At 39.9% G+C, this 27,475-nt stretch overlaps 1 protein-coding gene and 1 non-coding gene across 2 annotated transcripts in view; one reads left to right on the forward strand and one right to left on the reverse strand.

The window, feature by feature from the left end:
* LOC124153225 overlaps positions 1-27,475 on the reverse strand; it is a 147,160-nt gene that overhangs the window by 64,574 nt on the left and 55,111 nt on the right. The gene's annotated exons all lie outside the window — the stretch shown is intronic.
* Trnae-uuc lies at positions 2,443-2,514 on the forward strand. Its single transcript has one exon. It is a non-coding gene; the product is annotated as a tRNA-Glu (tRNA).

Consider the following 27,475-nt stretch of genomic DNA (forward strand, 5'->3'; position numbering starts at 1 on the left):
AAAAATCTTGAAATTTGATTCTTCCCAGAAGGGTTAGAAAGGGTTAACATATTACATGCCGCCGTTGACAATACGGTGAAACTTACCCTTTTTTATTATATTTGTTAACTTATTGAAAATGTCCACGTAAAGCAATCTAACCAACTTACAGTGGTCCAATAATAACGAAAATATAATATATAACAAGAATGAAATAAATTCAACCGTGTCAAGCAAAACATGATGGAACTCCTTCATGATGTATCAGAAAGGAAATACAATGGCAGATTCTACAATTTATTAAATACTGCGACCGACATATATGTGTAAATAATTCTATTACAAGTGCCTGATGATGATACTTTGTATTGAAACCGATCGCAGTATTTAATAAATTGTGGAACCTGCCATTGTCTTTCCTTTCTGAGGCAACAATAAAGTACATCATATGTAAAGAGAAGCAAATGGATAAAAATACTGAAAACAGTGCATTAAAAATGAGAGAATTAGAAAAATAGGTAAGAAAATACATCGTAACCTCCCATCTTGTATGTGAGTACCCCGCCGTTATGAGGACTCGAAACATACACCTGGGCTCACCATTTTTAGAGCCCGCGGAGATTAGAGCTTTACCCGTGGAAGATAAATAATAAGATTAAATTATAATGAGGACATCCTTCAGCAAGAATATTGGGCTCTTCGGGTAGTCATTCATTGGTGGATAGTACAATGGACCACTTAGGTCTAAGTGTCCATGGCGATATAACTCCCCAATCAACTTTTTTTTTTATTTCATTTGATTTAATGATTTCCCCAATGCCGTCGCCATGAAAAGCGCCCAGCTGAAATGGAAACAAGTTCATTTGACGTTCAGAAACCGTCTCCAAAATCTTCTTTTTCCATTCATTTTCGAACCGCCAATTTTCTTACTCATACTCTGTTGTAATCCGTTTTAATATTTTTTTTCAACTTACCAATCATAGGGATGCTATTAAATTTAAGGTGAATTGAAATAGCTTTTTCTATCTTGGAAAGCAATTTGGTGGTGCCTGCGGTTCGTTCGGACAGGGTCATGGCCATTTCGGGCGTTATGACTGGCGGAGATAAGATTTCGTCGACGCTGTAGGTGTGATCCTCGAAAAACTTTCCTGAATCGGTAATAAAGCAATATGTCTCGGATTTCCATCTTATCATCCACCATGGTGGAATGCCACGGATAATTTTACCAAGCTTGAAATCTTTGGAAATAAATTTGCAGTATTCGATTCCCAATGCCTCCTTTCAACAAATTTTTATTGTGAAGTAGGAGAACTATTTAATCGCCTAGAATGCACTGATACCAATTGACGATTGAATTGACCACATGCGCAAAATTTATAAAAAAGAACGCTTTATTGTATCCCGATTTGTCACGGTGGCTTTGGTACACTCTTCAACGCTCTTGGAAATCCGAGTACACATAAGCCTTCCTAAATCATACTGAGGTGAATAAATTGCGTCTAAAAGTGATGGTCAAAGTTTGAGGATATAAGGTACCAAGGTTTTCCAGAACCCATTTTCCGTCATTCAATTAGCAATGGCATTGCCAATATAGCAATGGTATTGGTAATGGTATTGAAGGGTTTGGACTACGGGGCTTGCATAGAGGAGGCTCTTTTCCGCCTCATTCAAGCTCGCTTTCAACTACCACTTTGGGCGTGTTTTAATCGGTTTTCAAAAGTGTCCGCAGTGCGATGGTGTGTGCAGAGTAATTCAATTACTTGCAATAATTTCAATATACGTAATATATGCAATTACCAGGAATAGCAATGAAAAGTTATGAATTTTAAAGATCACATCAATACGAATATAAACGCTGAACGAATCATCATTTAACATCATAACGAATAGGTATGGATAATTTTCGATAGCAAAATTCTTGGTTTGGTCGTTAAAACCTTACTTCGAGCAAAAATGGGGTCCTAATAAGCTGAAGTATAAATATTTTCGTAAATATTCAAAATGCAACTAACTAACCAGGGATCGGTATCAGATGAGTGTACTGGAAACAAGGCATCACGGCTGGGTATTACGGATTGCTAAGTATGAATCGCGCTTTAAAAGAATCTTTGAGGGCGTAGCAACATCTCAAAAGGCACTGGTTGACTTCCCCTCCCTCCTGTGACAGCTGTAATAGGCGTTTGAAGTGAACTTTAGTTTAGGAATGGCTCCAGTGATGGGGATCGTTATCGCTTTTTCAACCATTCATTACGATTTTTGTAATACTATTAGATAGTTATTTAGCCAATCCTAGTCTTAAGATCGCGAAAAGCGAATGTGAGGCCTTGTTTGGCTCTCGATGGAATGTGAATTTGAAAAAACGAGGGGACAGGGAGTGTGTGATCCGGAAAATGATGGCTTGAACGATCATTTTCTCGGCATCTTAAAATAAAAAAACATCTCCCTCCTTCGTTTCCATCACACTCCCATGTGGTCTAGTGGCTAGGATATCTGGCTTTCACCCAGAAGGCCCGGGTTCGATTCCCGGCATGGGAACATTTTTGCGCTTCTTTTCCGGCCACTGTGAAGTGGCACAATTGCTGTATGTCTTTCATTTTCAATGAAATAAAAGTTTCCACACTAATTCCTCTTAGTTTTATTCGTACTCTACTTTAATTCGTAGTGTTTTTCCTCACTCCAATACTGATAATAATCCATTTCTGATGGTAAAACTTCTGGGTCCTGGATGGGTCCTGGGCGTTTCTCAGTAATAGAAAGGACATTCTTTTGGACCTAAATATGCACAGGTCACATAGAAACTATACAAGTAGATAACCTGAGAACACAGTTAAGAGTGGATGAGTAGTTATAATTTGGTACTTAATTGTCGCCGCTGAAGAGGTGGTATATATATTCACCGGCAGCTGGCCCCTTACAACCTATGTAAGCTGGACCAAATCTTGCCGTGGTCGGTCTGTCGGTCTCTTCTAAACTCATTTCTAACTAACCTAATTAGCATCCATGATTCATTACTCGAGTAATGAAGGCCTAAATGTTTACTCTTTAGCGTATTTCACACGTTTTTCGGAGAAAGCGTGATTTTAATCTTTTTTATTTTTTTGAGGAAATCCGATACCTTCTTCGATGTTCAGTGGAGGGCACTTCAACTCTTCATGCTCATAGTTAAGAATAGGCTAAGAACTTCTTGGATATTAATATTTCGTGCCAGTCCTTTCTTACCTATCAGGCTCGTTTACACTCATTTCTAATAATTTCACCGCCGATTTACATCCGACGACAAATTTCTTCACTGCATCATGAATGGGTCCTTCAGATGCGTTGATCTCCTGTCATTCTTTTCACTCCACATTCCAACCCAATTTCCGACTGTCAATTTCCCATAGATCCCTTTTCTAACGTTTACCTTTTCTTTTCACTCTTAAATACTTCTTCTTCTCTTGACCTCTTTGCCTTCCGCACCAGTTTCAATAGCCAATTGCAAAGAATTTCATTATGATTTCCACCTTTCGTGTGTATTGTATGACTTTAACATGATTGTTATTTATGGGAGTATTTTTATACTTGTTTTTGTTATATTTTAGTATATAGGCCGTAGTGCTGTTTTTTGTGTTTAATAATAAATAAGTAAACCTATTTTACCCCCACACTTCGAGTGATGAAATAAGCTTTTTTAACTTTTTAATTCATTTAGGTGATCAATTCAACTATTTGGGCAGCGCATTATAGGAAAACGGATTCAGCAATAAGGACATCAGGAAGAGAAATGCATTAGCAAAGGAGGCTTTCATGAACATAAGGTAGCTTATGAGAGGATCACAATGTAAGAGTTTATAGAGAAGGTTAGTCAAGAGTCTGATCTGGAAAGTAGCGCTTTACGGTGCGGAAACGTAGACACTAAGGAAGGAGGACGAGAGAAGACTGGTGGTATTCGAGATGTGGGTGTGGCGAAGAATGGTAAAGGTGAAGTGGACGGAGAGGAGGAGGAACGAAGTGCTGGACGTGGTGGGTGAGGAGAGGCAGCTTTAAGATGAGTTACGGAGGAGACAAAGTATGGATGGAGAGAGTACTTAACGGGGAGGGGATGTTGGAAACGGTGTTGGAGGGTAGAAGTTATGGTAAACGAGGGAGAAGAAGGAATATAATAGGATTTTTACATAGAAAGAAAGGAAGTGAATTGAAGATGGAAGTGCTTGAAGGAAGGGGAGGCTCCCAGAACTCTTCTCAAGTACTGCGTGGAAACTTGCCTTGATCGGTAGAATACCCTAATTAGTAAATACAGTGAAACCTCGGTTAGCGAACGCCTCTGATAACGAACAATTCGGATAAGGACCAAAAATTTCGCTAAAACTTTGCCTCGGATAGCGAACAAAATTTCAGTTAGTGAACAGATGTGTAGCGGCCATGTTTGTTATCGGTGCTGTGCGATCCCAAATGGATACAAAGTAATACAATGTCTACAATAGTAAGTCTACAAGTAATGCAATGTAATACAATACCTATATAGCCTATAACTTTCATGTAATAGCGAGTCAATTGGAGCTAGGAACCAATTATTCCTCTTTCCTTTATTTCTTATGGGGAATATTGTTGCGGATAGCGAACATTTCGGATAACGACCAGCTTTCTGGATCGGATTGTGGTCGTTATCCGAGGTTTTACTGTACTGATTTTGGGAAAATAGTATTTTTTTTCCTTTTTATTAAGATTATAGGCGCTCATACTGTCCACAAGACGTCACGGCCGAGTCGTGGGTGTTGAGGATCGCACAGGACTTTTAGAGGGACGGGTAAGTCTGTGGGGGTGTGAGAAAAGGTCTTTGGCTTACTCCCCCCCCCCCCTTATCTCCCTTCCTTGAGCTTAGACTTATACCACTAGTATCGCATCCTCCTCATAAAAGCGAAGCCGGCCGTCGTCCGCGGGTTGGAATCGTGAAGGAGGGAATGTGGTTGAACCCACGAGGAATTCCGACTGCAAACTACTTCCCTTCCTCCCCCTTAAACCCCTCATTCACTCACTCGAATGCCTCGGGCAGCGCATCAAAGCTATTTATAAACATTATCAGCCGGTGTGGAGGGAATGAGATGATGTTGATGGAACTTCTTCGCCACCACTCAGCACGCCGCGCCGTGAGGGTGAGAAATCTCCCAGAAACCATTGGGAGGGAGGGAGGGAGGCTCTTCTTCCGGTTCGTTGACCACTTCCGCGGAGAGAAGTTGGGGGAAAAAAATAGGAGTAGATGGAGTTTAATCTACTGGAGATAGTGACGAAAGGTGGAATCTGTATGCGTCAGGGAATACACGGTGAGAGAGAGGATTCAAAAGTGCACATGATTTTTAAATGCATCTCTAAGCTCCAAGAGAAGAAGGCTTTAGATAAGGAAACAAAACGTGGAAGCGTTCCTGGAGACAAAGGAATCTCCGAATTGGAGCCACGGACTAGAGCTCGGTCCCACACAAATGCATTGTTCAAAAGGAAGGATTCGTTTGTTTGAACCGAATGAATTTAATAGTGATTCTCTCCAATGGCATATTATTGAAAGCACGTGTTCATTAAATATGCTCAGTCTTGACTGCAAAAATTCAAAGCAAGCTATATTCTTATTTTTTGTAAAAAATTCGGTCATCTCTATATCATATTATTATTTTATATTTATGAGTATTTTATTTGCTATATTATGGCTATTTCAGACTACCTCATTGTTATTTCCATTTAACAAAAATAACAAATTTCATTTAATAAAATTATCAATATGCCACTTGGAAGGGGCACATCTGACGCTAAGAATCATGGGTGTATCTAGAAGCGTCTAAATGGGGTAGGGTCACCACCATCACAAGAGCCTGAAGGTTTTTTTTTTTAAGGCGCTTGGAATAATCCCTCACTGGAATGTAACTTATAGAATGAGCTTCCGGAGCTTGGAAAAAGGTGCATCTTAAAATGGCGCGGATAAAGTGTTCATAATCTTCCAATCCACTTAGAAGTTTGATGTTTCGAATCACAATCGTAATTTAATTTTACGTTTTTGTTATTAATAGGGGGCTGAAACCCCACATAGCCTCCCTCATAGATACAGCTACGCTGAGGATAGCCCTAGCCCAGATTAAATTCATTGCACTTGGTCGCTACTTGGCTCGAAAAGAATTAGACTGGAGGAAAGAAAGCAGTATGCGGAAGAATTCGTGTTGGCAGTGGCACTCAGCGGATCAAAAGCATGGATCTAAGGAAAACTGGTAGAATTATATAAGCAGTATCCTTCGAGATCTGTTGCTGGCGGAGGATGATAAAATGGACAGATTAATGAAGAAAAGAGGAGGAACTCAGAAGAGTAGGGAGAAGATAAGGAGCTGTGAAACATATTACGCCAAAGAAGATCTCTTGGTGGTTTGGCAAAGTCATAAGAAACATGGGAGGCGTAAGGGGGAAATATCCTACTAGGATGAGCGAGTGAAAAGTACTTATGGCGATTCAGGCAAATACTGTGTACTACTTGCTGCAGTAAAATACAAACACTAGGATTATAATGCGATGTAACCATGAAATGCGATCATAGCGAGTCATCGTTGACATCGGTGTCGGTGTGGAAGAGTCGTCACCTGCCAAGCCAAAGGTCGCGGGTTCGAATCCCGCCTGGGTAGACGGTTCCTATCCAGGGTATGGGCGTGTTTATGTTGTGCATTATTAGTGCAAAAACTAACAACGCACGCTCTAACTGGGCCGCTATGTGCTGATTTTGTGGTATTCAAATAGAATAAAAAATGAAGTAACCACACTGCGATGTTCAGGTATTTAAATGGTGGGCTCGGTTCCTTCAGTTCCCGGAATAATGGAAAATAAAATGCATATAATGAGATGTTAGATTACGTTTTGATCGTGATATGTTGATACCGACCGAATGTCTTTCCGCACCAGAAGTGTTTTCGTTCCCAATACCTTGAGATGTCTGATCAGCAGCAGCGGGGTTTATCGATACTTCAGCGCAAAATAAGTACCTTTAGAAAGTATCCTGTTATTTAACACAATATCAATTATTTAACTGAATAAAATTTTGGACGGTGACTCATTGTCCTTTAATTCAAACTATGAATTTAAACAGAGTTTGCAGCTTTTTTTCCTTAAAAATTAAGCGTATTTCTTCTCCAAAACATTTGTAGTTTTGTTTTACCCTGCGAAACATAGCTTCTAATGTTTGCTTTAACTATAGTTAACCTTGATCAATTCTCTTAACCCTGGCAAATTACTACTATTTCTATTAATTATTCACTATTTAAAGACAAAACCATCCTCTTCCGATCATTTATATCTATATTATCCTCTATTTACCATAGACATTGTGCTGGGCGATTTAAAACGTATCGTGAGTTAAGAGTTCAATCCGTAGCGAGGTCTATTCAAGGAGAAAAGAGAAAAATGGATTGCGTTTGGAGCCGTGGCAGCCGTGAACAGTTAATTTCAAGTTTGATCGGCACTACATCCTGCGGAAGATGTCATGTATTTTTCTCTCTTCCGTGATTGTCTTACCGCAAAGAATAATTGGGCACTTTTCTCATACCCCTCACCCACACCATGTCCCTCCGATGCTCCATTGCCACCCCTCGTTCTTTGCTCCATCATAATGACTAAAGACAATTAGCCATGAGCCGCACACCTCGGACTGAGTTTCAGTGGGTTCCCATCTTTTGTGGTACCACCCATAAAGTGTGTGAAATTTACTCGTTAAGAAACGGTGCGCTTGGCCAGGGGATGTTATTGGTTTTTGAGGTTCACCTCTTGATGATGACTTGTATCGGTTAAATCCGGTCGTGTCTTTTAATAAATGATGTGTGGGATAGAACAAAGTTTAATCTTTAATCCAGTGGCATAACTATGGGGGGATAGATCCCCCCAAAGCCTCAGAGAGATAAAAAATATTTAAAACTATTTTCTAGTGGTGGCATATAATCTTCTGGCATCAGCTTAAATTTAAAGATCATTTATAAATATCATGGAAGTGAGACGAGTCAGTGAATACTGACCGATGACTAAACCCCGGACCCCCCAGAAGTTAGTCTGGTTGTAGTTAGGTTTCCTGGGAAAGGGGGTCAACCCAATGCCCTTCCATCCCCCTCAAGGCATATTTCTAGTTACGCCATTGCTGTATTGTATGTCTTTGTTGCTCTTTCGCACTGTCGTAGGGCCGTATTCTAGAACGTTACTCGAGTCTCCATCCCTACTCAAACCCGATTCGGTTGCCAGGTTAGTATCACGAGACCTCACTCAATTCTCCTCAGTTGTTAAGCTGATCCAAATCAGAAAATCCTCGCATGCCAATCTGACGATCGCCGGTTCGAGTCCCGCCTGGGAGTGTTGCCTCCATCTAGGGTATGGGTTTTTGTGCCTGTACAGTTGTCGATCATTAGGACTCTCAATTTAAAGGAAACAGCGTGCTGTTACAGAGGTATGTGGAAGTAAAATAAAAATAAATTAAATGAATCGCTAAGTTCAAAGATGTCCGCCGCCGTCGCCTTGCGTTTTTAGGATAATATATATCAATCGTAAAAATACATCCACGCGTGAAATAGTAAGATGAGAAGGAGACCATGAGTGGGAGGAGTTTAGGTAAATGATTTTTTAAAAATATTTTACTACTGAACGTTACCACAATTACTATTGCTCAAGTGAGTTGAGTTGAAGGTATTTTCTGAAGTATTAACTCTAACTCAAGCGTAATCGAATCTAACTCGAATCTGAGATAGGAACCACTGAGGTAAAGCGGGGCTCAAAATAGACAGAGGTTGAATAGGCTGAAATACGGCCTTTAGTATTTTTTGTGGTCCCTTTTTCATTATATTTTAGGGAAACTGGGTAAAATAATCACATGGTAGTATAGAAACTCGCACGGACTTTACAGGAAAAAGTGGGGTGTAAATGCACCGATTTCAGCATTGTAACGCTTTTAATAATACAGTAAATATAAACCCTGCAATAATAATTAATGTTAATAATAATAAAATGTCTTTTTTGGGCGAGATTGGGACTAAGAATTCCCATCTTTATTCCAAATCTTTGTCATGCATTAAAAATGTGCAGAGGAATACATTGTCAAGTTACTCTTAAAATTGAATTGAATGAAGTCTAATTAGTACCAAAGATGGTAGTTTTACTTATATTAATGGTGGAATTCGTCGCAGTATATGATTGTAGAAAATCACATTTTGGAGATAGTGAAATGGAAAAGAGTAACTCATTGAAGCGCGAGATTCTTCTGCCCTATGCCTCGCTCTTCACACCTATCTGACATTGTGCTGAAGCAATGGAGTCTATCATTTATCCTGGCTCAGCGCCATCGCCATAACGACCGCAGGGGGGATAATTACGGCTCCAAGTCCGACGATTGTTTCCGTGGGAACTTATCCAACCAAGTGATCAAGCCTCGATAGTGAGGGTCGGTGGAGAACGTCCGAGGAAGAATCTGGTATGCGATTGGAGTCAGCGTGAAGTGCAACTTAAGTCCGAGTTATCCTTCATCTTCAACGAGTGACTTGCGCCAATATTCTATTCAGAGAGGGCTATTCATAATATTCTATTCTATTCAGGCCAACAAGGAATTAGTACTGAGTGAAATAAGTGGGTATCCCAAAACAAGTGGTAATTTTATGATATGAAGGCTGGAGGGAAGGAAACATTTTGGCACTAGGTTGTTATATTTGAGTGACGCCTGGTTTTGTGCAATACCTATCAACGCAACGGTGAGATTTTCGTTTGAATGCTCAATTTGTTCGAAATACATGCTGCGCGATACATATTGGTATTGAATATTAAATGGTGACCTAAAAATCTTGTATTGGAAAATGTGGTTAGTTTTAGATTCAACGGTGTCAGACTAGATGTTGTGGAACATATTACGAGGATTATTAAAGAAAAGATTTTGAAATATAAACTTAAACTTTTAACTGAGTACAACGAGTTTCAACGCTACTGCATCAGTGTACTGAATGTACCTGATGATGGCATAGTAGCGTTGTACTCAATAAAACGCCTAAGGGGACATTTAAAAATCTTTTCTATATTAATCGTCATTCATAATGAATTCTCGGGGAGCGTTTCCGCGGTGTCTACAATGTCTATTTTCTATTTGTCATTTTTCTTACCTCGCTTTCATTGTATTGCTGGAGAAGTAGATAAAGTAATCACTGGATAGTATTGAAATTGACACGGAATTGATAAAAAGAGGACTGTAAGTGCACCAATTTTAGCACTTTTGATGGTGATATTCGTCCTAGCATATAGGTACTTTAAACTTGAATAAACTGGAATGTTTTTCATATTGTTTTGTTCATCAGAAAGTTGGATTTGCCTCTCCGATGGCAGAGTTTTAATTTTACTTACCTATTTCTGACATCTTCCAGCAATGAAAATTATCACTAGCAATAGTCGAAGGATTACACTTACCTGAAAAGAGAAAGGAGATAAAACAAATGAATATCATGAAAATAAATAGCAGATTCTGTTGTAATTGGATGGCATGGGGGAATTCTTCAAGAAACTATTCAAATACATGGTTTCCTAAAACATGGACTTGCAGCTTAAAAATATTTATATCTTAATATACCATGCATGACTATTTGTAGATTTCATTGGGTCTTTAGCCATTTCCGTCATTGAACGATACCAGAAGGAAAAAATAGATTTTGATTATTATAAGAGGACTACGAGCAGTTTTAATTCCCTCTAGATGACTCGAATCGCTGGAAGACAAAAAGAGTAGCCCGCTCTCCCCATATATCCTATCGAGCGTAAGACTTCTAAATGACGATGTATTAAAATTGATACAATCGGCTTAAAAATTTCATTTGCTTCGATGACATTTTATTCAACAGAGAGATGAAATACATTTTTATCTCCAAAAACTGATTCCAAATTCTTTTTCTTGTTTTATGGGTCATTCGTAGAGCCATTAATATACAACTAACGTGATATGACTCTCTCTCCTTAGTCAATATGTAACACAAAACTTAGACCAGGTAAGGAGTGGATATATCTCTAAGGCGAAATATTGGTCCCAAGATCTATTCTTCTGCATACATTTCTCTTCGTCGTTTCTCACTATATCCGTCCACAAATTATTTATAAATATTTTTGTACAATTTCATTAATAAATAATGGGGAAATAATTTAAAAAATAAATTTCGACTTCTAAATTATATCCCTAGGTGATATATTTTAATATGATGTGGTATCGAAATGATATCACTATGCTGCTGGACTGATTGATATTACTTCAGAAACAAATAATTTTGTATCTTTCGACGCATAAATGGTACCTAATATCTTTTTGGCACGAAATGACGTCAAAAAATCAACTGATTTGGGCGTTACTTCTTGGAACGATGAAATATTTATGGTGAAACAAAAACCAAATACTGTCCCACAAACCTTTTTATTTGCTGTCGACTAGTTTCAACGGCTATAGCGTCATTATTAAGACAAACAGCAAAACAGAAAACAGCATTAAAAGCGCTAAAATGCTGAACTTGTTGCACTTACAGCCCTCGTTTTTTATCTATGCCAATTTTAATACTACTCATTGATTACTTTACCTGAAATACAATGAAAACGTTGAAACTAGACGAAAGCAAATAAAAAAGTTTGTGGAACAGTACTTGGTTTTTGTTTCACCATGAAGACCACATAAAGATATCGCAATGGTGCTCGGGTTAACTCTTGAGGTCGATCCCCGGCCGTGGCAATGAAATGGCAAGCGTACGAGTGTCGGGGCAGTGGTGGAGGATCGTGGGAGAAGGAAGGTGGAGGAATGACTAGCCAGCGGCGGCGGAGGGATACACAAACGCCCTCGGGCGGGTGGTTGGTAAATTGCATTCCGCAGGACGCAACTCTGTTCACTGGCTAGCAGTTGGGTTGGGGGGATGGCGGTGGGGGAGGAGGAGGAGGTGCGAAATTACAAGGAGGGGGTGGGTTGGGGTGAGGGGGAAGCTGTGGGGGCCAAGAATGAGAATTCCATCTCCTTCCGGAGGAGGCGGATGCGCTCCGGAGTCCCGGAAGAATGTCTTTGGGAATCTGCCATAGCGCGATGACTCCAGTTTACTTCTTCCGCGAAGTGAATTAGTTCCTTTGGTGATGAGGCATGGGCGGTTGGTGACATCAACAGCTTTCCTCGCCCTTTTGTGGTGATTTGATATTTTGCTGCCTGTAGCCCGATAAGTAGGTAGTCATTGCATTGATAAAGAGCACGAAATTTGTCTATTTATTTAAAAAATGATAGAATGCAACCGAAAAAATAGTAAATCAAACAGTTTTTTACGTTCTATATCGCTAAATATTTGAAAAAAAATAGTTATCCCACTCTTACGAAATAGAGAAGCATCTTAAATTACGTTCGTAAGAAGATTCACTCCGTTTCATATTTTATTCAATTCATTCAGTCCGATTTTAAAAGATTAGATTTGACTTTCTCCGCATAAAAAAACGAGGGAACAAATCGGGGAAATCTCGATATTTCCTATTCTATTACTCGACGCTTAATAAAATGATTGTTTAAGATTGAGAAGAATGTTTTAAATGTTCTGAAAAGAGTTCACTGAATAGATAATATAATTAGATGAAGAACGTCCTTGTCTTATGAGCAGAATTTTTTACGCAAGGAAGACTTGAAAAATATAAATTTCAACTAAACCTGTGATCGTGCGAAAAAATTCATCACTTTGGACTTATACAATTGGATTTAAACGGATCGGATTTAATTCATTTCCATACAAGTCCGATCACTATGAGGCGGATACTTGATAATCCCATTTGCAGGTAGCACTTGCGGTCATTTACGAATGAAAATCTCTAATCCATCGGTGACAAGATGATAATTCTTGGAGCTTCTCCTGAGTCTAACTTGCATACGTATATTCCGTTTGAATGCAGGGAGGTTCTTTCAAATTAAAGTAATAATGGGGGAGATTTTGTAGAGTCGTGGGGTACGCATTGATCCCTAGAGCCTGAGTTTAGTTATTTCTTTTAACTTGTAATTTCATTTGACTTGAATTTATGATATCGGCGACTTTTTTACGGCGGTTATCAGGGTGAAAAGGATAACTATCGTACGTGAATGCCTCCTCCTAACTACTTTTCACTATCCGCTGTTCTCGTAGCCTATCACTTCGCCTAAATCTTTCCAGACTGTCCTTACGGTTAATTAGTAGCCGCAGGGAGGAGCGAGGGGCGAGGGGTTTGGGGGATGAAACCCCCCCCCCCAGAGCTCAGAGAAAATTTTAAGTTTAATCCATTTTACTTATTGGATTAGTATTACTTATAGAATAATGCTAGGATTAATCAAATATCTCTCATAAAGCGGTAAAACTAGTCATTTTGAACTATTAATCTGAAATAATAATGAAATAATACTAATAATAATTTAAAGATTTCAGGAGGAGGGTCTCCGCAACTCCCACTTACCCCGGCGGGTATGCAATACCCCCACACCCCAAAGTATTAGTTGCGCCTAAAACCCCCTACCTTTAATTTAACTTTAATTCTTAGCTGCGCCCCTGCAGGGAGGGCGGAGGATCAGCATTCCGACATATCGCTCCGATTACTTGAGCATATTTATATCAGTACCTGTCCTTGTATTAATATCAGTACCTGTCCTTGTATGGATTTTTTAAACTCATTATTTGCTAAATTCCCTAATTAATTGTAGGCGTTTTCCCATGAGCATTGTTTTCGGATAGGAAAAAGAAAACTTACGGCGAATTCAGCTCCTAAAGGTTAAAATGCTCGAAGCAGACGTAATATTATTTACACTGTGCGCTGGAATAAGGAGACATTCTCATTATCATATAAACCTGTTCCTCATCGCCTCGAACTCTTCAAACTTTTTTTCTCTTTCTCACTTGGGCATTTAAAGTCTGAACGAGACCTCTTCCAGCCATTATGTAACCTTAGCGTGTTCAGGAGGAGGGATGGTAGAATAAGGAATTTACAAATACAATTATCCTCCCATACGTCTTCCGCATTCTCTTTGAGGGTCCTAATTCATTTTCCAAAAACTATTTCATCCTTTTGAGACGTGATGCAAAGGGCAGGGAGATCCCCTTAATTTCTCTAAAACTTTTATGCCATAGAGGTTTTTTTCTCTATCACACAAATGCTAAAACTCAAGAACGCATCGATTTATGTACAATTGGCAAGCAACCAATCGGAATATAGTAGTGAACAAAATTCCAAACGATGGATACCAATGAAAGTAGTTTATTCGTACTAATTTGACTCCTCTCGCCATGAGTGAAATAGCAAGGTAGCAAACAATTCCATCGGATAAAATCTTATGGAATTCTCGCAAATATTTACTGCAAAAATCTGTCACATCGTTTTATCGTTGTACGTGGCCTCAGTGACGTAATTAGGAACATGCTTTGGGGGGGATGGAGCGGTCTGGCAACGGTGGTTCCGGGAAATTTTTTGAAAATTACATGCCTGGAAATACATTTCACAACATTTTGGCCCTCAGTATTCAACTTTAAGCAGATGCAGTTACTATATTTCAAAAGTAGATAAGAGTTTTAAATATATATATTTTTTTCTTTGAGGCTATCTATCCCCTCATCTCCCCTATAGTTACGCCACTGTATTAAAATGCTATTGAGATAACTGAAAAAAAACAGTCACCGGGGGAAGGGTGAACAGTAGAAGTTGAAAGGGAATCAAACCCCCCGAAATATTTTGGGTTAGGTTTCATTGAAGCCCCTCGAAATATAAACCCTCCCCTGAAATGCAGCTCAGCAATAATCTCCAAATGAAGCCCCCTGAAAATTATTTGTGGCCAAGTGCCCTTGTCGATTGCTATTATCTACATCTATTCCCCTCATTGTAATGTTAAAATTCAATCAGTAGAGAGAGGCTAATTACATCTGTAGTACTTTATTTCACATGCCAGGTCCACATTTTTGGACGAATCTTATTTGGCGTTATAGGGCATAATTCAATGCTTATTTATTAAAAAATACAATTTCAAATAAAGTTTTTCATAAATAATTTGAGCGGGAAAAGTAAAGAGCTTAAACTTATATTATGAATTATATCAATACGTATTCACTAATTGAAGATACAATGAGGACATAGAATAGGGCGGATTCAGTCAGGGGAGGTCATTACATGGTTCCGGAGTGTATGGAACACCCTGGAAAGAGAGAGGCGTTCTCCATGTAATTAATGTTTGATAATACCCATTTCTCCGCATTTGGAGCGTAAAATTTCATTTTTATTGTTGAAAAAAGACAAAAAAATTGAACGATTTTAGACTCTTAAGTATACGTAAACTATGAGACTAATGAAAATTTAAAAAAAATTGATAAAATTTGTGGGGTCACGCCTGTGACCCTCCTAATTCCGCCATTGACCTTGAATGAGATCGGTTCTTTGAAAATGAAACTGGAGGTTAGAAAGTTGTACGCTATAATCTCAGAAATGCTACAGAAATTAGGAAAACCGGTTGGAAATTTTTCGCATGCTTTCTAATGATGGAAGTATATGAGATGTTTTGTTGAAAAATAAAAAAAATAGCATACTTTGTGTTGAATTGCAGAGAAACATGATATAACGTCATGAGAAAAAAAGCATAGCTTTACGGACGCACTTCACGCCACAATACCAGTGTTCGAGGACCGTTTCAGTAGAAAGAGAATGGTAACGGTAAGAATATACGAAGGAAGATTCCGGATGAGATACCAAAGCAAAAATAATAACGGGAACTGAAAGGGAAAAAAGAGGAGTGGGATAGACTTTCGAATGGTAGACATGAGACTGGTTATGCCTCCGGTTTGAAAGACAACGATAAATGGGTTCACACTTAAGCATGAGCAAAGAATTTAATATTGTGCGTACTGGTGAGTGCTTCGCAAAGAATTTCGGTTGAAAATATTTCCTCATAGAATGGGTACAATAAAAAAAAACAATTTTATCCAACGCCAAAGTAGGAAAGATACCTGTTCATAAGCGCGAAAATAATTAATTTGCTTCATGAAAAAATTCATTGGCATAAGCTCCAGGCATTTATAGGAAAACTTACTGACATGATGCCGAAAAAGGATAGTGACATAAACCAATCATTTAATGCTCTCAATTTTTTTTTAATTCTCTTAGTTTCCGCTTAGTAATTACTTTACTGCCTACGATGCCGCTCGACTTATAATATCAATGCAATATGGCCATTATCAAATGACGTTTCGTTGTCTTAAAATCGATTATAAATTTTGAAAATATGGTTGGAGAATAAAATTAAAATCAAAAATATTTACTCACTTGGAACCAGAAGAAACTAGTATCGCGTACATAAAATATCGATCATGAGTCAGATCCATTGAACTTTAGACCGCAATGCAAGGTCTAAGCGCTGAAATCTAGCAATGGAATGATTACACTCCCTCTCCTCGTGAAAGCAAAAATCAACCACCTGGCGAAGGACATCTACAATAGCGCAACTTTTATTTAAATTGGAGTTCAAGCTTGAACTTGGACCTCATTTTAATCGGATGAGATTGCGACTTTGAACACTTGAATCTCAGACGACAGTTTTTTTTTACCTCGAAATTCACTATCCTCACATTCTTATTTTGCGTATTTTCCAATTTTAAAATACTAGGGAATCGGCCGCATTCGGTGGCTCTGGACGCGCTTTATCTACATACCCCGTAAGCCGCCTAAAAAGGCGTTTGGCAGGGGGTGCTAGGATACCAGCCGTCTACGAGGTTACCACTGCTCCCGTGTGCGTCGCATAGCGACCAGCATTCCATTGTTTTCAGTTCAATCGTTAGATCAAACCTTTGTTTAAACGAAGGATTCCGTGGTGATGGTTAGATTTCTGTATATTTTTCTCGGGTTTCATTCCACGTCAGTTGGCTTGTGGAAAACGGTTTCCCTGGCTATCCTGCCAGCCAGCCTACGATATATGAGCTAGCCAGAAACCACAAGCCGATACCGGTACCTCCACTATACAAACGCTAAACAATTGCCGACCGAATCAAATCCGCTCATCTAGTACTTACTTATTTGATTCGGCGAGCGATTGTTGAGCGTTTGTGCAGTAGAGGTATCGATACCTTCGCCCTTAAGGCGCTGGCAGGATAGCCAACGACACTGCTGTCCACAAGCCAGCTGACGCGGAATAAAACCCGAGAAAAATGCAGAGATCGGACCATTTTTCGAAACAAATACAATGACATTCATATAAATTGATAGGGCGTCACCTCCAGAATTTGAGCCTGGGCCCGCGGGGTGGCAAACCGACTCTCTAGCACTTTAACCCGATCCCTTCGCAAATTGATGATCTCAATGACCTCCGCTCTCTGGCGCAGCGTCCTAGCACACGCCAATTCCCTCCGTATTAGGTCTCTCTCCGTTGACTTTATTTCTTCATTCTGGCCTCTTTCGATTTTCCGACTCATCTATCCCCTTCGACTCCCACAGCGCGTCCTAATCTTTATTCAGCGCCCAATGTCGAGGGTCGCACGGTTAGGCGGTGAAGTCAAAGGGTGGAGATTAGGATTCCGGTGCGCCTCCTATTGGACGATCCGAGTCGTGACGCGACGATTTACTGATGAGGAAGGCCTTCGATACTCGAATAAACGTCGGATATCCCGTGGAGAACTCTGAATAGCAAATTCCTCTCGATTTTCCATTCGGAAACGGGCAAAAAAAATAACCGAAAGATAAAAAGCTACCTCTCTTGGGTTGCGTTTTTTTTTATTTCACGGATTATGTCACGGGTGGAGAAATACTGTCCAATGACTTACGGGTCGCTCGCAGATTCGCATTGTGCAGCCAAAGGGTTAGGTTGGGTCTCTTAAAGAAGACTAAGCGGGTGCAATATTTGCATCGTTGGATGCTGTGGCGAGTATCGTGGTAGGGTACTTATTGAGGATCGCGGGGCGGTGCCTTATATGGTGGACATTATGCTCTGGGTGCACTATCCCACGGTCTGGGTTGCGGTGGTTATGAAAAAGAGACGCGAGTGAAAAAAATATCGGTGTACGTTACAGAGATTGGAGTAAAGTATTTATCCAATATTCTCTAAGGCTTATATTTTGAGCATACCGACGCCTACTGATGCACTCATAATCTTTTTCGTTGGTTTTTCCGTTGATTTAGTTGACAATTCATCCCAGATTACCTCGAAAAGAACATGGTAAGAAGTATTTATCATGCGGTCTATAATTGGTGAGTGTAAAATATATTTCACTTTTCTTCATGTATCCAGAAGTTTTACTATTTTTAATTTTATTTGTGGCTACATGAAAAATGAGGATGACAAGAATTTTAAGCAAGATTGTTTGTTTCCTTAAAACATAATACTTGTTTATTGGGGTTGATATGGATGGAATATTTGGCATGAGTGTTCACAAATAATGCTTCGAAGAAGTTGGATATTCTTTTGCACTTTGAATCGCTGATCATGAGAAAAGGGAGCCTTTTTCGTAGGCAGACAAAGGCCTATTTTTTAAGTTGAACAATTAACTTGATTGTTTCCATATCGGCAAATTAACGCTGAGAGTCAATATGCGACAGGAAATTTTCCTCATTATTAATGAAAAAAAATGGACTGAATATTTATCGCGAAAAATCCACAATATTATCTGCTCTTGAAGTGAGACGGCGTAGGAAAGCTAAAAATAAAAGCAATAGTTATAATTCAGCCTCGTGTAGAGGTATCAATGAATGAATATTCATTTATGAGTATTGCCGAAGTTAAAACAAATTTATTTTACCATATTATGGGCTAAAAATATAAAATTACAGAATAGTATAATTAAATATCACTATGCAGCAATTACACGGATAATACAAAGTTATAATCACCATTTTAAAAGCAGACGATACGAATATAATAATTTTTCTCACGTGACTCCACCATTTAATTTGTACTCGGGCTCATAGGATTAGGAACAAATTATTGGTAAAAGGAACGCGTGCCAAGTGACAAACTTATTTAGCCACAACTGATTGAACAGAAGGCTAAAAAAGCCGTTTGACTCTAAGCAAATGATAAGCTTACTTGGAGGAGAAGAATGTAATAAATAAAAGAAGGAATAGAATAAGAAACTCAATCAGTCTTAGCGTCTGGCTTCTCGATGCCTTCCGCGGGCAACGCACTCTCGTCTTTCGCTTCTCCTTATAAAAGGTCGTGGACACTCGCGACACTGAAAATAGTGAGAGTGAGTTCCTTCAGCGTTTATAAAGAGTATTTCCGTCCTCAATCAGCGGAGAAAGAGAGAGAGAGGAAGTGAGGAGAGCGTAAAGAAGAGAGGAGAGGAAGGAGAGAGAGTGTTGGAGGGGAAAGTGGAGTGGTGAGTTGAGTCTGTTGAGGTATACGAGAGAGAGAAAAAGAGAGAGAGAAGTTGGTCGAGGAGGAAGAGGCGGGAATAGCGGTATAATTGACCACGTGGGAAGGCTGCGTCAAAGGAGAGTGGAGAACAGTCTCCACCTTCCTGCCTCGCCTTCCCGTCATTCCCTCAAGCCTCGAGTCTCCCTTATACATCCACATTTGCTCTACAGTTCGATTTATCGAAATAATCATTCGCGTCACGAATATTAACCTTTTCCACTTCAATTTATTTTTATGAATATCGTGCTCCTATCCTGTATCTATTTGTGTCTGGAATGGAATAGAAGGTAATGGAATGATATTTTGTAGCTAATCAACTTAGAACAGTATAATAATAAGTTATTATTATTTCATACTGTGCACGAACATCTTCCCGTTAAACCTCGAGAACACAGCTATCGCTACTAGAATAAAATCATTTTTACTTCCGATGCATCGTATTTCATTAAATACGAGTTCTTAATGTAAATTACGGATGTTTTAACTTTGTTTAACTTTTTATTATTCCTACAAATAGTGCTAGCGTTATGAAAATATGATGGCGAACTACACTCTTCATTGCGTGATTTGGCATCCGATGTTCGTGATGACCTAGACACGTCATTTCAGCGCAAGGAGTTGAGGCCCTTTTACACGGGGCACGCAAATGCACAATCTGACGTGTGTGTATGAAGGCGCAGTCAAAATTGTGTCGGGTGAAGTGGTGAATTGCCAGAACGCATGCGAGGACATTGGCGCAGCGAGTGGGGGGTTTTACGGGATAAAACCCCCCTCCATATCTCCAGGAAATTTTGAAGTTAAATCCATTTTACTTTGTTGCGTTAATATTACTTGTGGAATAGTGTAGGGATTTATAAAATATCCCTCAGGAAGCCGAAAAACTCACTATTTATCCTAAAGCATTTACTGGAGAGGGGCCCCGCACCTGGCGGGTATTCCATACACCCGGACACCCCAGTATTAGTTGCGCCTAAAACCCTTCCTTGCCTTAATTCCTAGCTGCGCCCCTGTGCGAGGATATCAATCGGCGTCGCAAAAATAGCCCCCGCTCTAATTTCGTTCGTGCATTCGCGAAATTTCACTCCATGATGAGAAATTAATGCAGTTTAAACCTGCGCCATTACGTGCCCCGTTTAAAGCAGTCTTTAGAGTTGATAATTTTCCGGTCGCCCTACTGCTGTCAACCACCGCGCATTCAAATGGGTTTACTAAAATCACCAATCGCGTCGCTCGGTAATTCGTTGGTACTTTTTTTATAATCTACACCAGGAACGCAGCAAGGAATAAAGGCTAGGGGGGGTTTCAGGCGCAATAAATACTGGTTGGCCTGGGTGTGTGGCATACCCGCTAGGGTAAACGGGAGGTAAAGGCGGAGGGGGCCCTCCGCCATAAGAAATTTAAGATAAATGGTTCAAAATGCTGAGTTTTACGGCCTTCTGAGGGATATTTTATTTATCCTTGCTTTATTATGTATGTAATATTAAATAAATAAAATAAAATAGATTACACTAAAAAAATTGTCTGAGCTCTGGGTGGGGGGTTTTATCCGCCGAAACCCCCCCTCGCTGCGACACTGATCTACAAAAACACAAAATTTCTACGAAAAAAGGGCTCCGCCATTTTTCAGTGTATCGACTATAAATTTTACAATTTAGTGAAAAAATCAGGGTATGACAGATGGCAAATAAATCTTGCACTAGTACATTTCTCTCCATTGCTTTTCGGGTTAGCTGCGTCAAAGTTGAGTTCTGACGACATTTCGTGGCCTATGCTGGTCACATATTCAGATCAGATCTTGAGTACTGAAGGTGGAAATTGCCCGTGTATATACCATCCCCAGGGTGGTCTACCGGTGACACGACCAATCAGCGTCGAGGACTTCGATTTTTGGCGTTCTGTTTTTCATATAAGTCTTTTCCAGGTAGTATTTAAGGTGTGTCCATCGTCTCTATTGAATTTTCTGTTGATTTTTCGATTTCAATAGCCTCACGAATGATGCGAGGAAAAAAAGTGGCACTAATGCATCATAACTTTAATGCAATTCACTTGATTTAAAAGATACACTTTCCAGCATTCGTCGAGCACGATATTCCCCGTGGCCAGCAGCAAACTCTGGACTGTGCCGCACGTTCGAAAAATCAATATTAATTAAGCGTTGCTAGCAGTCGAATTTCATATCTACGTATTAAACTCGACAGGCTTTTTTCTATATGTGATGTAAATATCTCGAGGTAACTCGGATTCGCCGATCCGCCATTTTGTATCGTATCGGCCACAAATACTACAAATAAGTCGCGAATATAGAAGAAAATTAACAATAACAAACCATTTAATAACATTGAAAATTTTTGTTGCTATCGAATGACTAAAAAAGGTGTGACATTAGTTTTTTAACTTGCTGAATTTCTAAAAAAAATTCAATGCAGGCAGTTTTTGCAAAATTTTTCAACTTTGAGGCCAACCATTTTGTTTAAAAAAGTAAGCTATGAAAAACTGCTTTCAAATATGCCCTAATGCATGGACAACAATCGTGCAAAATTTCAAACTCCATACTCAAAAATATTTTTGAGATTTTGTCCAGCTTTTTTCGATTTCAGCCCACTGTTCTACTGTTTGAAAAATGGAAAAAAATAATTTTTTTGCGCCTTTTTAATTTTTCAAACTCAATCACAAGGTTGGCAATGAAAGAAAATTGATGAACGAGCCCATTTTGATTGACGGTGAGACATCTTGTGGAAGGACGATGGTGTGAAAGACCTGCGATATTTGGATTGCAATTGTACTGGAGACGCGAGACGTCAAACTCGGAGATGTGTTCCGTTTTCCTTCCTCCTCCCGATGCATCTGTGCTCTCACTCTCTCTCTCTCTCTCTCTCTCTTCTCTTCCTCATTCGAGTGCACTGTCCTCTTCTTCCTACACCTTCCCTCCCCCCTCCGCCCCCGTAAATGGCACCGCGTCTCGCACGGGTGGCAGCGGCAAGAATGAAGACTCCGAACTCGGAAGGGAAGAGAACTCTTGGGGAGACTGACTACTGCTGAGTTTTATAGAGCGTTGATTCCGAATGGAGACATGGAGAAGGAAAGCGATATTCGGAAACAGAATGGGATTAAGGCAGGTGTAGGCTCTCTCAGTGGCGTAACTAGGGATATGCTTTGAAGGGGGATGAGGGGGGATGTGGAAGGGCGACCTTCCACCCCCTCCCACCCCCGTTTGGGAAAATTTTGTAAAAACGACATGCCTGCAAATACATTTTACATAATTTTGGCACTTAAAATTTGGGTTTCATTGAAAGGTTACGTTTACTATATGCCAAAACTAGAAAATAGTTTTGAATGTTATTTTTATTTCTCTGAGGCTTTGGGGGGAGGTCTATCCCTCTCATTCCCCCTCCCCATTGTTACACCACTGTCCACTGGGCTCTCTACTTTGCAAGTTAAAAGGAAATGAATTCACGAGATTAAGTCCAAGGACGTACCCAGGATCATAACTAGGGGGGGCAAGCCCTGGTCTAGGGGTGCGGGGCAGGCCATGGGATTTATGAGGTTATTTCATTGAAGAAATAGTTTTATTTTAGTTACGTATCTTTTACTAATATGTATGCTATTTTTCGTGGGTTTAAAGAAAATCTGTTGAATACTTTCGTTTCAATTCAGTACTGATTTGCTTAAAGACTTGCGATTTTTGTTTCTAGGGTGGGGGGGGGGGCTCGCTGGGTACGCCCATGCTTAAGTCATAATTCGTTTGTTGAGGTGTAAGTGGGCATCCATGAATTGCGCGAGGTGATTTTGGCGATTTTTGAATCCCCCATTCCTCACTAATGAGATATCGCGAGATTTGGCTCGATCCTCGCCTTCTCCCTCTAATCTCGCGTGAGGTTGTTCAAAATTCGTGTTTTCAGTGTAAGTATGTTAACGCTAGAATGCCCGCCGGGGTCAATTTGACCCAAAAGAGAATATTTACTAGTATGTTGATTCTTTTGAAAGGAAGAAAACTTTTAAGACTCATATTTCATGACTTTTAATTATTTAGTTTTATTTACCACTGTGCAAAATTTCGGCCTGATATTATTATTTTTTCTCATCACTTATACCTGCCATGCCTGGATGTCTCATTTTGACCCAGACTATCAAATCCATTTGAAGCCTTTCTACTTTTCCTTTGTATTCTATGTGACAGTGTGTTTTATACTGACTTTTTGGCAAAATGTTACCGTAATTTTTTATTTAACCTTATACCATTGAAATTCATTGTACCTCCCAAAACCCATCAGAGGAAAAATGATAGATATTCACAAATTTGTTAAAGCTAGTTTCCCATAACATCATAGAAATTGTCGAACAACTACAATTTTAATATTTTTCGTATAATTATATTTTATACTACCCTCCCAAATGCTTTATAAACAATATTAATAAACAAACTGGGAAGGAATTAAGTATTTTGAGTAAAATATGCAAACATGGTCATATTGGGTCAAAATGACCCACTCGGGTATCATAGGGTGTAAGGATTGTTCGGGCATGCTAGTGTTAATCTACGCTTGACCGGCTGCGAACATTCACGATTTTCGCTGCTAGGCTGTGAAGAATAGACCCCCTGTGCTGAAGGCACCCCTTACCACGAGACTTATAATGACTGACTGTCTGGTAGAGGTAAGCCCGTTACCGATCCATACGATGAGGGAAAGTGCCCAAGTGCAAGATATCGAGATAGCAATAAATATTTTGGGTAAATGCAGCAGTCAGCGTAGGAAACCGTCCCCGCACTCTAAGGGTTCATAGAGTTGGACTTATTAAAAACTCGTGTAATTATATTTAATTGATATTATTTAAGAATAGCATTTAATATTGCTATGATCGTAGTCTAGAATCACATTTTACACTGCTTCTTGCGGAAAAAAATTACGTGATACTTGCCAGGACCCCCATATCCCCCACGTGAGACTAGGTGAGAATCGGCTCGATCCTCTCCCCCCAAACGCCTCACATAATTAATGGATGTCCTATTAGGTTCTTCGATCATATACGCATATATATAATTCACACTCACTTCCAGGGCCACTTATGCCCTAGTTGACATTTAGCCGCTCCAAAAATTTCCCTCAGTCTAATTCTGTCCATTGTTTCCTGTGCTGAAGCTCTAGCCTTTTCCAAATCAGATTTTAGTTGACCCCACTATCTCTTTCTCGGTCTTCGTTCGTCCGTACTTTTTTCGGGCAAATTACTATTTAAGTTGGGGGGCCAGGCTCCCCCTGGCCCCCCAAAAACTCCACCCATGCAACGTACTTACTACGCACATCCAAACTCTCCGATTTTTTTTCTGGGTACGGCCCCGAATAATATCTCCCGATATAGGCAAAACGCACGTCCTACGTACGCACACCGAAGATCACAATGCTCTCTAAAACCGCGCCCAGCTCCATACCCTCCCTCTCATTCCCCACCCCCTCCTCCTCTCCCCCCTAACCCCCTCCATCGTCACACGCAAGTGCCCCGAGGAAGTCACAGGCCAGGCAGCGAGAGGAGAGGAGAAAAAGATTAGGAAGAACGAGACCGTTATATATGTTATTAGCCATTCACCTTCCTGGATTCTTTTTACGGGCGGTGGCGTTGGAGCCGTGGGATCTCATTGCTTCTCCCGTGGTAGTGATGGAGGAGGTGTAGGTAGTTGTGCCCCCCGTACACATTCCCTCTCTAACGGCACCCCCTTCTAATTGGAGCGAAATACCTTCCCGCACCCCCGCATATCGAATTACCATACACTAGCTGTGGGCTTGCTATCTAATCTCATGCTCTCTACCCTGTGAGTTGAAGTCCCCGGGGGCCGCACTCCAGATAGTTACTCAGGTCCCGATACTGACTCAAACTCGATCACGCTGGTATTACGAGACTTCGCTCAAGTCCCAAAACTCGCTCAAACTATACTTTATAGTTGAATCCCAACTCAAATTGAGTCAACAAGTTCTGAAATGTCACCTCACATATTTGAAATAAGTATAAATCTAGAAAATACTTCCGGTTTAGGAGCGGATCCAGGATTTCTTTCTGGGGGGGGGGGGAGGGCACAAGCAAGGCACAACCCAGGATTTTTTTCTGGGGGGGGGGGGCACAAGGATACCTCGTAATAGAAAACGAATGCAATGATAATTGAAATAAATATAAATCTAGAAAATACTTCCGGTTCAGGGGCGGATCCAGGATTTCTTTCTGGAGGGGGGGCACGAGCAAGGCCGTACCCAGGATTTTGTTCTGGGGGGGCACAAGGATACCTCGTAATACAAAACGAACGGACCGTATTAAAAATCTTGCATATTTTTTTTAAGGGTGGGGGGGGACCTGCCCCCTTGCCCACCCTCCTAGATCCGCCTATACAGGCGTTATATAGTCCTTCCATAATACTAGTTATTGATGGAAGGAAGACCATTAGAGATAAGAGTGTAGATTAATGTGTTATTAAATAAATTTTAACGCTACTCTTTTAACAGACTTAATCTTGCTATAGTGAGTTGAGTTGAAGTTAGTTTCGAAAGTAGAACTCTAACTAATACTCAGCTCTAGTCTGATATCTGAAACACCGAGGTGGAATGAGGACTAGAGAGCCTCTAACCCTAACATAATAGCCTAGAAGGGGCAAAAAGTTTATAGGCGTATTCTTGGGATTGTACAATTATTGATGATGGTTTAATGATTGTTGCTACTTTTCTGTCTTACATGTCTTTAATATCCATATTTCCATCAATAGTTAAACCATCACGCACAGGCAATCATTATAGCGATCTGATATGATGTGTCTCCTCTGATTAATAGCGTGTGTTTAAACAGATGAGTGAAACTTCGTATTCGTTGCAGTGGTAGCTCAAGGTTGTATTTATACAGATTGGATATTAAATTTTTAAATTTTAACAATACCGAAAAGTTTTTTTTATTGCTTTTGTGGTAATTAAAAAGCTCTCCAGAGTGCACAAAGGTGTTGGAAAAGGCATACAGATCACGATTACCACCTTTTCGATCATTATTATGTTTTAGAAAAAAATATTCCTGGGGAAACATTTCGTAACAGTCCCTTAACCTCGGCAGGGGAGTTGATAATTCCTTCTTTCCACTCTGGTATGAGTGACCAGCTAACACCCAAATTTCCTTTCTTCGGGATGCCCTAGTGTTTACTTTCAGCCGAGGTAAAGAAATCCCAACTCCTATTCAAGCATTATTCTATTTGGCTCGTCAGTTTACACATCGTTTCTCTCTGTAAGTCAATGGGGTGTGGCTTAGCTGGGCAACCATCTATTGCAGAGAATGGGCTGAGATGTATTTTAGATTTCCCTCATATTCCAAGGTCCAACGTGTTCACATCATTATGAGAGGTGTAACATTTTACCTAAGATACTAGTTTCTTCAGAGAGCAATTAAACGTCGTTTAATGCATCTCTGAAATCACGATTTACTGAAAATTAATGCATTAGATACGTATTTTCGCGCTCCCCTCCTCTGGATTGAGATACATTCCGCTTAATAACATATTCGTCTTCGTACCGAATGATTTCTTTCTCAAAATTTATTTGTGATTTAATTTCTGTTTCACTTACATTAACTGCAATGAGTAAAATTCCCCAGGACCGGGAATCGAACCACGGACTTTCAGGGCCTTTGCCCAGATCACTACACTATCATGGTTCTTGAATTTCCTTCGTAATTGTATTGAGACATGGTACTTTATGTCAGGCCCTCGCAGGGCCTGACATCTAGTACCATGAGCCTCTGTGCAGCCTCAGCATTAGAGTAACTTCAAATGTCATTAAGCCAAAGGTTCATGGTTGGATTCCCGACCCAAGGGAATTTTTTCTCATGGCAATTCATGAAATCTTCACCTACGTCCCCGTCGTTTGTAAATATTACACACACTGTGTCACTATTTCCATCTTCTGCCAGCGTGCCCTAAGAAATGTAAGCCTACTATCCGCTCAATTTCTTTCCCTTATTTTTCATCTTGTTGGAGGATATCGCTATTTCAATAAGTCGGACAATTCACTGACGTAATTGAAAAATAGGTAACATCTTTTGGCATATCAATGTGATGTTACGTAATGTCACTCTAAATGAGGATACCTCATGATATTTCATATTGAAATTAGGTGT

This window comes from Ischnura elegans, chromosome 2 (genome assembly GCF_921293095.1).
Source record: "Ischnura elegans chromosome 2, ioIscEleg1.1, whole genome shotgun sequence".
Taxonomy (NCBI): Eukaryota; Metazoa; Arthropoda; class Insecta; order Odonata; family Coenagrionidae; genus Ischnura; species Ischnura elegans.